Source organism: Enhydra lutris, unplaced genomic scaffold (genome assembly GCF_002288905.1).
Source record: "Enhydra lutris kenyoni isolate GAN:26980312 unplaced genomic scaffold, ASM228890v2 scaffoldscaffold21, whole genome shotgun sequence".
Taxonomy (NCBI): domain Eukaryota; kingdom Metazoa; phylum Chordata; class Mammalia; order Carnivora; family Mustelidae; genus Enhydra; species Enhydra lutris.
The window spans coordinates 30,469,106-30,484,666 of NW_019154105.1; positions in this window are offsets into that span (position 1 = coordinate 30,469,106).

Genomic DNA, 15,561 nt, shown 5'->3' on the forward strand with positions numbered 1-15,561 from the left:
ATAAGACAAATTCAGTCTTATTTAATGTAGAGCAATTATTACTCAGTGTAATAAAAAACATGATTGCTGGGTTTTTAAAGAAGATTTATTTCCTTTTCCTATTAAATTCTGTAGCTCTCACTATACAAAAAGATGTGATTATTATTAAATTTGTTCAAGTTTTAATGTTTCACAGGCAACTGGCATAAGGAATGGCAGAAAAAAAATAAGACTCAATTTTGAATGTGACTTGCTTGGAAATCATTAGATATTACACCCAAAACTTACTATTACCTCTTATCTCTACCTTAGTATATGTAAAAACACAAGAATTTTAGATGGTATTGAATTGAATAGAATTGAACTGTTAATTTAAGTTTAAGCAGTATAACATAGTTGTGAACAACACAAATTTATAAGTAGGAGGTACCTTGAGTCAATTCTTGGCTCTGACCTATAGTGCTTTTGTGAAGTTAAGAAAATCAAACATACCATCTAAATCTTAGGTTTCTATGAATGAACAGAAAAGTCAGATTCCTTTCCAAGAACTATTTGGAATATTGAATGAGAGAAGACTAAATGCTAAACACATGGTCTGGGTCAAAGACATATAAAAAATTAGCTTTTACAAAGCTTGAAGAACAATTGATAACACACCCAAGACATAAATAGTTTAGCAGGACATATTTTTCTACTTACCTGGTTCTTCTTTTGTTTTGAGAAAAGGTATGAAGATATTTATGGCAATATTAAGAGTTTCTGCATAAATATCACTAAAATCAAGTCGATTCACAAAGTAGTAAAGTCTTTATAATCTTAACTGGTCATAAGCTAATGGGTACAGCCTTCATGAATGGGCTTGTTAATCAAGTTCTCATATCCATCACACACTGATGTCCAAGTTTTCAAGAATTAGAATATATTAAAACCACATAAAATAAGATATCTTCTGAATATAATATTTCTTTGTTTCAGTACTTATTTTGACATTTCGCGTTATCTAAAGGAAAATAAGTGATTAATTGCCCTTGACAACTGACAGTAATTCAAACATTACTTTGTAGTGTGAGTCAGGAAATGCTAATTCAGAAAGAAATCTGGTTAGTCAAATGTTATAAATGGGGATTTTATTGTATTCTAATTCCTATCATTATGCTTTGTCCTAATGCAGAATTTCTGTAAGTTACATAATTTTTCTGTGCATGACCATATATATGCTTCTAAGTAGGCTACAGGCAAATACAAACATATAAATAACTTCAAGACTTGCTATAAGTAATTTTCAAGATTAACTACACAAAATGATGAAATGAATGCTATAATAGTAGGGATGAGTTTTTGCTAAACATAAGCTTATAGAAAATGTGATCTTTAATGTTTAACAAAACCTTGAAATATTTCTATATTTCACTAATGCTGTCATGTCTAACTTTGCATTTGAATGAGCCCCATTAATATAATGCCTTATAGACTTACCAACTTACTCATATTCTGTCCTTTTGGATAGCAGACTAGATAGTTATGGCTAATAATGTTATTATTCAAGGACAGTGGGAAAGTGAGAATTTTATAAGCAGTTTACCTCAGGGCAAAGTAAGAGAAGTAAAATCATTTTTATGTTGGTAGTTCATATGCATTAAATTCTAGATTACTAAGGCACTCTGATAGAGTCTCTGTTGGACAACTTCAGAATCCGGTCTGGAGAATTAAGAAAATTATGTTTACAAGTAAAGAATTGAAGAACAATTTAAAATAGTCATTCATCTTTCTGAAGTATGTTTCTTAGAAGTGTTCTAAGCCAACAAGTAAGTGTGGGCTTGCAGTTGTATATGGTGCCTTCTGAGGTTATGCTGGAAGACAAAACATCTGCAGAGAGCTTTAACAGGCATTCAGTTAATGCTTGGAAATCTACTAGGAGGTATATTGCTTGCAATTTTGTTATTGGTTTAAAAAATTGCTTGTTTGGATTAGGTCCTCTAAAATAGAATATGTTTACTATTATTGGAAATTTGAGATATTTGAATTTTTATTATCATATACATATTTAAACATAATTGTAATTTGCAGGAAATCACTGATTATCTTGCAAATTGATATTTTTTATACGTAAAATTCAATGCAACAAGCAGTTAATAACTCCCTAGGTGCTCTGACACATACTGGTATGAGTGGGCAGTTAAACACAATGTTAACCCTTCAGGAAATTAATAGGAGATCAACATGTATAGTTCATAATATTTGTTATCATTTTGACTATACTTGCATACACATGTACCTAGTCATAATTCACAGAAAATTAACATATACTGTTATGCTAAATAGAGAATAGCATATCTACTTATGCTACCTTTACCTAAGTTATTTTTAACTTTGCCTTCAGCATCTATGATATTTTCTAACAATAAATAAGAATGTCTTAGATTTTATAAGAATGTATGTCTTAATTTCCCCATGGGCTTTCAGATACCCAAGGTGCTTTCTTATATTACTCTACATAACTAAGGAAATAGTAGCTTATATAAATGGCTAATATTCATAATGAAAACATAAAAAAAGCAAGCACCACACTGATTTCATGACTTTACTAATTTTTCTTTTCAGCTGAATAGATTACATGATGAAATTATTAAGTCAAAATAATCTACATATTGTTAAATAAAATATGCTTTGTCTACGATACTGCCAGTAGAAGGCAAGGAGTCTAGTATAAGAAAAAAGAAAATTAGAATTTCTTCACAAACCTTTTGGAAAGAGTACCCAGTTTTTACTACTTTATTTTTCTCTCTTACTTACCTTCCTTATTTTGGAGGGTTCTTTCTCAGTAAGATGTCAAACTCAGTGAAACATGAAAATAAGTGTGAAATTCATTCACTCTGCAAACAAATATTCATTTTTGCACTAAGTGTTGTCAGACATTATTCTGGGCTCCAGGAACACTAAGATAAAAAAGAAAATTTCTGTTTCACAGAGCTCTTTAATAAGTAGACAATCATTACATAGTTCAATAAGTTCTATGGTTGGGAGATTTTACATTATATTATTGAAGCATGAAAAAGGTAGTCCCATCAAGAATTCGGGTCAGTGAAGATAGAGTATGAGAAATGGCATAGTATATGAGACTTGAGGATGAATAGAGGTTAGCTTGATAAAGAACTTGTGAGGGATGAGAGAAGTGTTTGAATTAAAGGAAACAATATCTATAGAAATATAGAAATAAATATATCCTCTGATACCTTCTTCAGAGTTAACACATTTTATCTCCCTCCTGCTAGAATTATCTACCACCTAAGTCTCAAAACTGTATCCCTCCCTGGAAATTTCCGTCTGCTGCACAAATTTGTCTTGCTTAAGATTATGCTAATTCCCAAAGAACCACTCATTATGAGTAAATGTGGCAATACCAACATCTAACCTCCTTGCTACAGGGAGGTTAGACTTGAGGGAACCTAAAGAGACATCATGGTTAAAGAGCTGAGACCTCAGCTGTCATAGTTCATTAGCTTTTCTCTCTTCCCAACTTCTGCTGGCCTCATTTCCTTTTAGGTGTATCCTCCTAGAATACTCACCAATAAATCATTGACATGCAACTCTCCATCTAAGTGTCTGTTTCCAGAGTACCCAATCTAAGACAAACACAGAAGTGGACGATAATATGGAACCTGACAGAAGACTAACATGGGTATGGATCGGAGAATGAGGGAGAGTCAAAAAATTAGACTGGAGAGGTAAGAATGAGTTACCCTGTTTGGAAATCTTATTGTAATGTTATTATAAAAACAATGGAAAGTGTTGAGGTGTTTTATGTAGAGGAATGATATAGTCATTCTAAAATTTCATGAGATTACTCTGGCTGCTAGGTGGATAATGGATTAGAAGAGGACAAAGGTAAAGGCAAGGAGCCCTCTTAGGAAGTTGCAGGAGTATTCGTTGTGAGAAGTGACATTCAAAAGGGTGTGGGGATGATGGGGAAAGAGGTAACTGAATGGATGTGAGATATATTTGGAGTTAGAATGGATAGAAATTAATGTTGGATGTGTAGGGAGACAAAAATGTAGTTTCAAATGAAGCTCGTATGTGTGGCACTGTGGCTAAATGATGGTGCCATTTATGGCAATAGAGGAGTAGCCTCTGTTATCTTTGTAAGTAAATTTCATTTTGCTAAGTTTAATATTTATATGTAAATATATATATATATATATTTGATTATATAGAGGTGGATGTATAGATATATATACACACATATGTATACAATACTGTGTAAACAGTAAGGACCTTGATAACACTAGAATATGAATTTTAACTGATAAAGTTTTGGGCATAGAGGGAAGCTTAGAGGGAAGGTAGAGGAAAATAATTAAGGGAAAAGCAACTTGAAATTCCTTGGAGGGGATTTGGGGGAAATGCATAGGAAAAAGACTGAATTAGATTGATTTAAAAAATATTTCTTGTATAACATGGCATCTAGAGGATTTAAATGTTGGAGCTATCAGCTTTTCCATTCTCCTGGCCTTTCCCTAAGATTATTGACAGGTGTGGATGACTGTTACAGCATCAGACATTACACTGGGGTTCAAAGATAATGTTTGGGAAGAGCATAAGAGCTATTGTTTTTGCTATCCTTTTATTTTATTATTAATTTTAATTTAAAATAGGCAAATACTTTCCTCCACAAAATTCATCTTACAGTCCTTTACCAAGAATTCTAATGTGTGGCTACCCCTAAATGCAACAGAGCAAATGCTTAGCTTTCCCATCCTTAATAACTGAGATTTGGAAGGAGGAAAAGAGGTTGGGAATAGGATGGATTGGGGCCACCATCATAGCATCTGCCACAATCTGCCCTTTGTATTCTTAACCTTCAAACATAAGCTTTTCTCACATATATTCACTGCATGAAAAGCTTTTGCCTAAATACCATTGAGCTGCTTTATCGAATTTCAGATCCAGAATCAGTGTTTAGCAATCTCAAAAGTAAAGCAAGTTATTTGCCAAGAACACCTAACATAAAAAGATAGAAAACACTGGATTCTTAAATGGATTTTTACTGAAGGGTCTTTCTTTTACTTTGACCAAAAGAAAAACAAAACAAAACAAAACAAAGTCTTGTGTCTTATCTGAATTCCTGATAAGGCTGATCCTCTAATATTAGCTTGACATACAGAATAAGTTGGATTTTGAGACTTTAAATCCCAAATTGTGGGACTCTTACTCAATTTAGATTGCTAAAGACAGAGTGCTTTTCATTATTAAAGCCATATTGTGTGTGATCTGCTTTCAGGCTAGCCATTCTTTTTTGGCTGGAAGTGGTAAGAAATAACAAGGATACTCCAATTTTTTCTATAATTTTCACTACTTACACACCATTGGTCTGCACATGGCCTGAATTCAAGGTTGCCAATCATCCTAATTTGACCAAATATTTCATCCCATAATAGAAGTCACCAACATTGGATCAAATTGGTTGGGTGTTTGTTAACTGAAACTCTATCTCCTCCACTTACTTTGTTACCCACAACATCTTGTTGTACATGTTGCATAAAAGTTTCACACACTTATGGGGCACCTGGGTGGCTCAGTGGGTTCAAAGCCTCTGCCTTTGGCTCAAGCCATGATCTCAGGGTCTAGGATCGAGCCCCACATTGGGCTCTCTGCTCAGTGGGGAGCCTGCTTCCCCTCTCTCTCCACCTGCCTCTCTGTCTACTTGCAATCTCTCTCTCTGTCAAATAAATAAATAAAATCTTTAAAAAAAAAAGTTTCACACACTTATAGTTAGATTTATTCATGGGTACTCAATTATTTTGGCTGTTAGGTTAATAGAATATAGTTTCTCTATTTTACTTTCCATGTGAATATTGCTTGGATAGAGAAAAGATGTTGTTGTTTGATTTCTGTATTATAATTGGTCTTCTTGTTCACCTGTTGAAATCATTGCTGATTTCCATAGTATGGTTGTTGGTTCTTTTGGATGTTTCAGGTCTGCTATCATATTTCTTACTAAAGATGCCAGTGGAATATTAGCTTCCTAAGGAAATAATATGTTTGCTGTAACTTTAAACACTTTCCTTGGTAAAATCTATTTTAGTTGTATAGCATTATTATAGCAGTTTTCTCTATTTCTTATCCTCTGTCTCTTAGTTTTTCAACTTCTGTCATTTTGGCTCCTATTGAGTTCTATTTTTCAAACATGATCTCAAAGTCTCTCCTTTTAATAGTTGTATTTCCCTGTTTCCCAATTATTGACATTACTAATAGCTTTGAATTTAGTTTCTGTTTTCTATTTTTTATGATTTTCCTTTGTTTCTGTTTTGTTTTTTTCTGAAGTTAGTTAAAATCATGGTTTTCTTATTTTTATTTTCCCTATGTTAGATTGAAGAATATAAATATTTTATCATTTTTAAGACTTACATCATTTAAACATTTCTGGAATCAAAATGTGTGTCTTCATTGATGGCATCTTCTAATTACAGTCAAATGGAAGTCATGGCAGAGCTGTTCTTATCTTTTCATGCATGATTTCTGTCATATAATTTCATATTATAGGTAGCATACATCATTGGTACCATGTATTTTCTGGTGCCACATATTTATATTTAGTTATCTTTTAAAATACCTACAAAAATAACGTGATTGACTATTGAGATGTAAAATTACTTGGAAATTAATATGGGGACAGTGAAGGGGAATAAATTTGATATCAGTGAAGCAAATATCTGCTGTTGGCACAATTAAAGTGATCCCATATTTTCTTGCTGAATAACGGTAAGTGCTTTTTGGAACCAAAAAAAAGAAAGAGACCTGAAAGTAGATTAAGCTGCATCATGTTTTGTAACTGAGATATATAAAAAGGACTCTTGATCATACAACAAAAAAGAAAGGACCAACATCAAAACTCGTAGGATGGTTGTCAGAAGCTTGGAAGGAAATACTGGAGAAAATGCTGTACTACAATCCTTATGCCGGCACAGACTATGTGGTTATCTGAAAAAAGGAAAAAAAAAAAAAAGGAGGGGCCTTTGAAGATTCCTATTTAAAAAGTTATCTGAAAGATTTAGACTTTGAATATGAAAACATTTTAAGACAAACACTTGTTTCTTATAATTTTTTGATGATTATATCAGAAAGATATAATAGATACACCTAAATAATTCTTAAATATCTCCAATACATATAAACATTCTAGAACATAAATGTGCTGTTACTGACAACATATTTTTCTTTCTTAATCAAACATAAAATATGTTGCATCTAAAAATTAATGACATACTTTTGATGATGATTTACTTTTTTTTTTTAAAGATTCTTATTCATTTATTTGACAGAGAGAGATAAGAGAGATCACAAGTAGGCAGAGAGACAGACAGAGAGAGAGGGGAAAGCAGGCTTCCCACTGAGCAGAGAGCCCAATGCAGGGCTCTATCCCAGGACCCTGAGATCAGGACCTGAGCTGAAGGCAGAGGGCTTAACCTACTGAGCCATCCAGGCACCCTAATGATTTACTTTTTGAATGATCACCTTTACGTTTTTAACATTCCTTTGTATACTTTTCTAACAAATTGCAAAGTAATTTAATAGGTAAGATGTGAATATAGAAACAAAGAAATGACTGAAGAATTTTTAAACATTTTTACAAGCTAGTTATTATATACATTTAAGAATATTAAAATACATTTGTCATTATACAGAAGTAGTTGTGCATTTTAGATGTTTGTGTTGTTAAAAGAACAACCCCTGACCCACAACTTTTTTACTACAAATGAGTTGGTAGATTTGAGTAGAAGCTACAGAAGCCTATTGTGGTCCTTGTATTAAGAAAACTTTGGAATATGAGGTGAGTGACAAAATCCTCTGTGGTTTACACTGTTGTTTCTCAAAGAGCTGAATTATTTCATGTAGTTAATACTACCAGGAAGCAAGTTGTTTCATCTGATTGGAGGGGCAAGTGTTCCCTTATACCCTCTAAAGTGTAATAATTCTGTTTTTCAAATGAAATTCATGATACTCCCTGCCTGCTCTATGACTAAGAATCTATGGGACAAGAGGTCCCAGCTAGGGAAAATTATATTAGCCACTGATATATAGTCTTTGTGCTCTAAATTCGGAATTATTAACAGTTTTCTTCAACCATATTACAGCAAATATTTTTTTCTTCATATAAAGTTTTATTTTATTTTTAAATTTTTATTGTGGACAGCAAATATTTGCAATATAAATAATGAACAATTTGTCATTAGTGATTCATGGATTTGGATTTCGATTTATGAATTAAATTTTCAATACATTATAAAATTATTTCAAGGGTATTCTCACCCTAATAGTTTTCTTTTGTTCATTGCAGCTCTAGACCCATCGCACTTCCTGAAGCTACATACTCTATGAGTGTAATGACCTTTCCACCTAACAGAACTCACAACTCCTGGAACTCTTTAAGTTCGGAACAACACCTAGAAGAGTTTCACTGTAAGGACCAGACAAGACTTGAAAGGATTTTCCATTTCAAGATAGATAAAGCCTTCACACACAGCAGGGTTCTACAGCGGAATCAAATACTCCCTGAGGGGAAAAAGTCTTTAATACACAGGTTATTCCTTCTGATACTGAAATTGAAGTAATCAAGGCTATATGATTCAAATGGGACATAGTGGTAAAACAAGGGAACCAAAAACTGGAAAATGGGGCTTATATAGTTAAAGCCATTTTTGTTAATATTAAAGACTTCTTCAAATCAATGAAACTCTACACAGATTTATAACTAGTAACATCTGACTAAATAGTATATATATACAAAACACACACAACCATAAATTCATATATATGCACATATATTTATTTCATATTTATTAGATATATTATGCATATATATACATAATACATATATGTGCATATATATATTATATATGGAATATGTTATTACACACACAAAGTACATATATAAGTGCATGTGTGTATTTGTTATTCCTTATGTGTAGTGATTCCTTTATTTCTTACAAAGCACTTTATATGTTGTAACTTAGTTTATCTTCACAGGCAGTACTAATTATTATTAATTTAGATGAGAAGACTTAAAGATTATGAAATAAAAACCAAGATGTCACAATGATGAAATGAAGAGACTATAATTTGATTTTGTTTTTTCTACTATATTTGTTGCTAACGTTTGTTATTGTGAAGGGCGTATTGATGTCTGATAACATGCCTTAGAGCCAGACACCTGGTGTGGTAAGACTATTAAGGTGGGCTCTAGGACTACCCTGGTGAACAACAAGCCTTGTGTATCCTTTGATCTTGGAATGTGAGAAGAACAGGATGGGATACATGTAAATATTGGTGTATGTTAGTGATGAGATTTTGCAGCTGTAAATAAGGTCCAAATCACTTGTCCTTGACTTAAGTAAAGGGGAGATTATCCTGATTAAGCTTGACCTAATCAGTTGAACTCTGAAACAGTTAAAGTGAGAGATGGTTTCTTGCTGACCTTGAGGAAAACAACCATGTTGTAACCTGCCTATCACGTGGCAAGGACTTAGGGGCAGCTTCCAAGAACTAAGAGTTGTCTGGTCACCAGTCAACAAGAAAACAGGTACTTTGGTCCCACAACAGCCACAAGGAACTAAATTCTCCATATAACAGTAAGCTTGGAAGAGGACCCAAAACCTCTTTGTTTTCAACCTGGTAAGGTTCTGAAGAGAGGACCTAACTAGCCTGTACCCAAACTCTTTTTTCACAGTAACTATGAGATAATAAGTCTGTTTTATGTTAAGCCACTATATATATGATAATTTGTTATTATCATGCAGCAATAGAAAAACAGTTCAATTGGTAAAGTGCTCCATGTTCACTACATGTGAGTAAAAGGGGTGTGTGTGTGCATGTATATGCGTATGCACATGCATGTGTGAGTCTTAATTTCCACATGTTTCTAATAAGAGGGACTTTTTTTTAAAGATTTTATTTATTTATTTGACAGACAGAGATCACAAGTAGGCAGAGAGGCAGGCAGAGAGAGAGGAGGAAGCAGGCTCCCCACTGAGCAGAGAGCCCAATGCGGGGCTCGATCCCAAGACCCTGAGATCATGACCTGAGCTGAAGGCAGAGGCCCAACCCTCTGAGCCACCCAGGCGCCCCAAGAGGAAGATTATTATGTGTTAATACAAAATCTCCCAGCTTTCTGTCCCATTCATTTCTGAAGAAATTTCTTTGGGAATTTTCAACCCATTTCCATGGAGGCTGGAGCACTATGGATAATTTATCACACATGTTCTGTACAAAATCATCACTTCTGCCACTTCTTTGAAGTAAATTGCGAATGAAACCTGGAATTTCACAGGGAAAATAACCCCAAAGGTGATTTTCTTTTTGTCATTTACATTGCTTAAAAAGTTCACTAGATAGTTTTTCAAACAAAGTATTTACCCTAATTTTTTGACAGTTGGACTCTAATTTCCTCCTTAGAAATAAAAAAGTAAACATATAAAATACAAACTATAAGACAGACAAAAAGTCAATAAGCTAGGTTCTCACTCTTTATGCCATGAATTCAGTGTCAAGTGGGTATTAAAAAGGTAACTTCACTTATGAATGGTTAGCCCTTCCTCTTAATGAGACTCAATATTTCTACATAGTATGAAGCTGAAATAATGTGAGCACAGTGAGGATGGGCTAACAAGTAGCGTGAAAGTGCAGTGATAGCTCTGCTTTTTTTTTTTAATTTTATTTTTAAGATTTTAATTATTTATTTTGAGAGAGAGAGAGAGAGGACAAGCAGGGGGAGCTGCAGAGGGAAAGGGAGCGCAGGCTTCCTGCTGAGCAGGGAGCCCCACTTGGGGCCTTGATCCCAGGACATGGGGATCATGACCTGAGATGAAGGCAGACACTTAACTGAGTGAACCACCCTGGCACCACTCTAGCTCTGCATTTTCACATTACCTATACAATGTAAATATGAATCTTATTGAAACAGATGCATTTTCATCCGTTTTTGTAGTCAGACAATAAAAGCACAGCTTCAGAGGGTTTCTAAGTATAGTCCTGTGAGGAAGGATGTACAGAACAATAGAGTCTGAGCTTTTTGAAAAGGTGGGCTGAGGCATGGCCATCTTTCAATCCCCAGCAGTGAACATGGTGACTATGACACAGAATGATTGTTTATTTTTTCTTCTGCACTGAGATAATGGCACACGCATAAAAGAATGCACAACTAATGCACAAATGGATAAATAATAAATATGTTACTCTCATTTCCATTATGTCAAGTGAGATTCAAAGCCCTCTCACTCTAAGAAATGCCATGTTGCCAACTCTGTATCTAATTATATATTTTATATCACTTTGAAAAATATTGTCCTCTTTCTTTTGTAGACTGAAAACAAGAAAGAAAAACATATTTAAATTTTAATGTTATATTATATTTGGCCAGATTTTGAAATCACTCTCAGATTTAGCAAGACTGCATCTATTTTCTTTGATAACTTCCCAGTGTTAGCATATGTTAGAAACTGAAAAAAATCTGGAAAGCAAAACTAGCCTTCTGGTCAGCATTTACTGGATAGATTACATAATAGTATTCTAAACTGAACCCCTATAAAACAGCAAAGAAACACTAAAATGTTTTGGATAATTTCAATTAAATCATATTTTTAAAACAATATTTCAAAATGAAAAATAAATAAGAGTTGATGATACCAGTTCTATGGGTTTTGATTTTCATTCATTCATAATTTTTTTCCTGAGACAAATATTGATGTTTCCTTCTTCATATATACTTTTGGATATTGAACATTTTGTTCTAAGATGAAAATTCACTTGTACTTTTAATTTTTTTTTTATTTTGTTGCATTTAAACAATTGTGTTTTGTGTTGCAGTTGTTTTTTTTAATAATATTTGCTTATATGTGGAATCTGAAAAGCAAAACAAAACAAACAAGCAAAAACGGACTCATAGATACAGAAAACTGGTAGTTGCCAGAAGGAAGATGGTAGAGGAAGGGCAAAATAAGCAAAGGAAAGTAAAAGATAGAAACTTCTAGTTATAAAATAAATAAAGAGATAAAAAGTACAGCAAAAGGAATGAAGTCAATAACACTATGATTACTTTGTATGATACAAGTGGTAATTACACTGATGGTGGTGAACATTTTGTGATATATATAAACACTGAATCACTATATTCCTGAAACCTATATAACATTGTATGTCAACCGTACTTTGATTAAAAGTAAAAAAAGAATATAATTCAGTATAATTACAAAATTAGCTATGATTATGTCACTACTGAATGTTTAGAAATAAATTCTTATTGAATTTGCAAAAAAGAGAAGAAATAAATTCATGGTATTATATAATGGATAAAAACATCAAACAAATATTATACTTCTACACTTTGAAAAATATTCTAGCATCAGCAACGAGTTTGTCCTAAGGTTATAATGATCATATCCAATGGACCTGACATTTAATTAAGTTTTATTCATGGGATAACCCATGATTTCAAGTGTAACCTTTCTCCCATTTATGGAGATTTCCTGATATTTCTCTTTCATGCAGAAAAAAAATCTCCATGATGTTATTTAATATTTGTCCATTTTAGAAAATTGCAACATATTTGTATATTTTTTAGTAAATATCATTAGGTGTTTAATCCCTTGAAAATAAGGGCAATACATTGGGGGTGTATTGTACTAGAATTTTTTAATACAATATATATATATCCAGCACAAAACATTTGTTATTCTTAGTCAATAACTCTGTAAAAATTAAAATAAAAAGAGGTTATTACACAAAATAGAAGGACATTTCTCATTACACCTGACCTCAGAAAGTATTAGAAAAATTAAACCCACTAAAACGTTATTTTACCATAGTCCTCCTGTTGCTTCCTTGCTTTGCATATAGAAATTGCTTTGTCAGTGTATCAGTGATAGTTTACCTGGGCAATTTCCAACTTTTGTCTATGTGTTCAACCTACCAGAGTCTTCAGTGAAGATTTTACATTGACTATGGCTGAGAACTTTGAGATTATTTAACATAAATTTTATCAAATTTCTTCTGGTTTATATTAAAATACTTGTATCTTGCATATAATTTCACTACATTTTTATTTAAAAACATGTTCTTTTCTGTTTCAAAATTAATCTTTTAACCATGTTTTTATTTTATGCCATCTTATATATTTTCAATGAGATATATTTCTCTCTGTTGGATCTTCCTTTTCATTATCTATTTCCTCTTTGATAAATGTTAAAATTCTAAAAGTAATTAGGATGAAACAAATCACAAAGGAAAAGAAAATATTCTTTCTTTCCTATTGTTCCTAAGCTAGTTTTTATTATTTTTGTTTCTTCAATTGATAAAGCATTTAAATATCCTCATTAATTCCATTTCCTTTTTTTTTTTTTTCAGATTTTACTTATTTATTTGACAGAAAAAGATCACAAGTAGGCAGAGAGGCAGGCAGAGAGAGAAGAGAAAGCAGGCTCTCCGCTGAGCAGAGAGCCTGATATGGGGCTCAATCCCAGGACCCTGAGATCATGACTTGAGCTGAAGACAGACACTTAGCTGACTGAGCCACCCAGGCACACTGATCACTTTTTTTCTTTCTTTCTTCTTTTTTTTTTTTTAATAGTTGGTTCCCATATCACCTTGAAGAGGGTAAGTTTCCTTTTCTTGAGTTTCAACTTTCTTTCTTTCATAGTTTTATTTTTTAAAGATTTTTATTTATTTATTTGACAGAGAGAGATCACAAGTAGGCAGAGAGGCAGGCAGAGAGAGAGGAGGAAGCAGGTTCTCCACTGAGCAGAGAGACTGATGTGGGGCTTAATCCCAGGACTCTGGGATCATGACCTGAGCTGAAGGCAGAGGCTTAATCCACTGAGCTACCCAAGTGCCCTGTTTCTTTCATGGTTTTATTTGTTATAAAGATGAACCTATTTCTTCTCTCCATGGTCAAAGATCACATTGGATTCACTTTCATGACAACTTTAGCACCTAACCCAGGATTTGACTCATAATTGGTTTTCAGTATATTCTTGATGATTTTAACTTACAAGATTTCAATTACATATAACATTTTTAAATAAAATGTTCAACTAAATATTACATATAAATGTTCACTTATAAAATTTCTGTCAAACTTTTAGGCTTAACATCTGATCATTATTGATCTGTGCTTTTAGTCATACCCTTGGCTGGAATCTCTTTAATTATTTGTTTTTTATATAGCATCCAGTAATATAAATTTCAAAACAATTAGGCTGCAGTCAGGAGCCTGAGTGGGGTTTCATGGGTGAAACTCCCTGGCTTTGGTTTCTTTTTAAAGATTTTATTTATTTATTTGACAGAGAGAAATCACAAGTAGGCAGAGAGGCAGGCAGAGAGAGAGGAGGAAGCAGGCTCCCTGCTGAGCAGAAAGCCCGATGTGGGGCTCGAACCCAGGACCTGGGATCATGACCTGAGCTGAAGGCAGCGGCTTAACCCACTGAGCCACCCAGGCGCCCCCTGGCTTTGGTTTCTTCAGTAGGATTCCACAGATGAGGTTCCAGTGGGCTGGAATAAGGTATTCTTACATTTCTAGCATACTGAAGTGTTTGCTTCACTCAATACATATTTGTTAAACTGTGTTTTAACTTTATTAAAAGGAACACTGATGATTAGAAAGACCTTAGAGTTTCAATGAACTGAGAAGGAAATGGCTGATGGGAGAGCAAGTTTGGAAAGAAAAGAAAAAAAAAAAAGATAACTAGTGGGGTTACTAAGTTTGAGCTTTCTATGAGAAAATGCAATAGAAATATTGAGTCTGGAATTTGAGCCTAGAATTCAGGAATGGAGCCTGGGCCAGAGATACACATTTGGGGGTCATGAGTGTCTGGTTCTGAGATCACCAAGGAAGTAAGTGTAGATAGAGAAAAAATAGTGGCACAAATACTATCTATCAGTCCTTGAGACACTGCAAAATTAAGACATTCCATGTAAGAAAAAGGAGGAACCAACAATGGAGACTGAGAAAAAGTCAGTGAGAAAGAAAGAAAACCAAGAAATATGGAATTAGGTCAAGTGAAAAGATGGTAACCAATAGTAATAGTCAATCAAATATTATGGAAATCAAGAACTGACAATTGGTTTTATCAACAATAGACTTCTTTGATGACCTTGACATGATATGATTATGGTGTGTCAAACATAGGATAGGAAGAGAAGAGTTGTAGAAACTAAATAAACATCATTCTTTTTTTTTTTTAAACATCATTCTTTAAAGCAATTTTGGTGCAAAGGGTAAGCTGGTCAGATTAACATGGTCAAGAGAAAGTCTTTTTTTTTTTAAAGTTGGAAGAAATTATCTCATGTTTGTATATTGTTTGGAGTGATCAAGCACAGTAACACATGCACACAAAATCACATAATGTTATAAGAGTGGGAAACATAATTGAAGCAATGCCTATGTTTTGTTTTATTAAAATAAAACTACTACATGGTAAGAAAGGAAGTGAGAGTTATCTAAGTAATCCATTACATGAACAAAACATGAACACCAAAAAATTAACTTGATATGACTAAGAAACATTTTAGGGTAGATTTGGGTCTAGCCTCTCA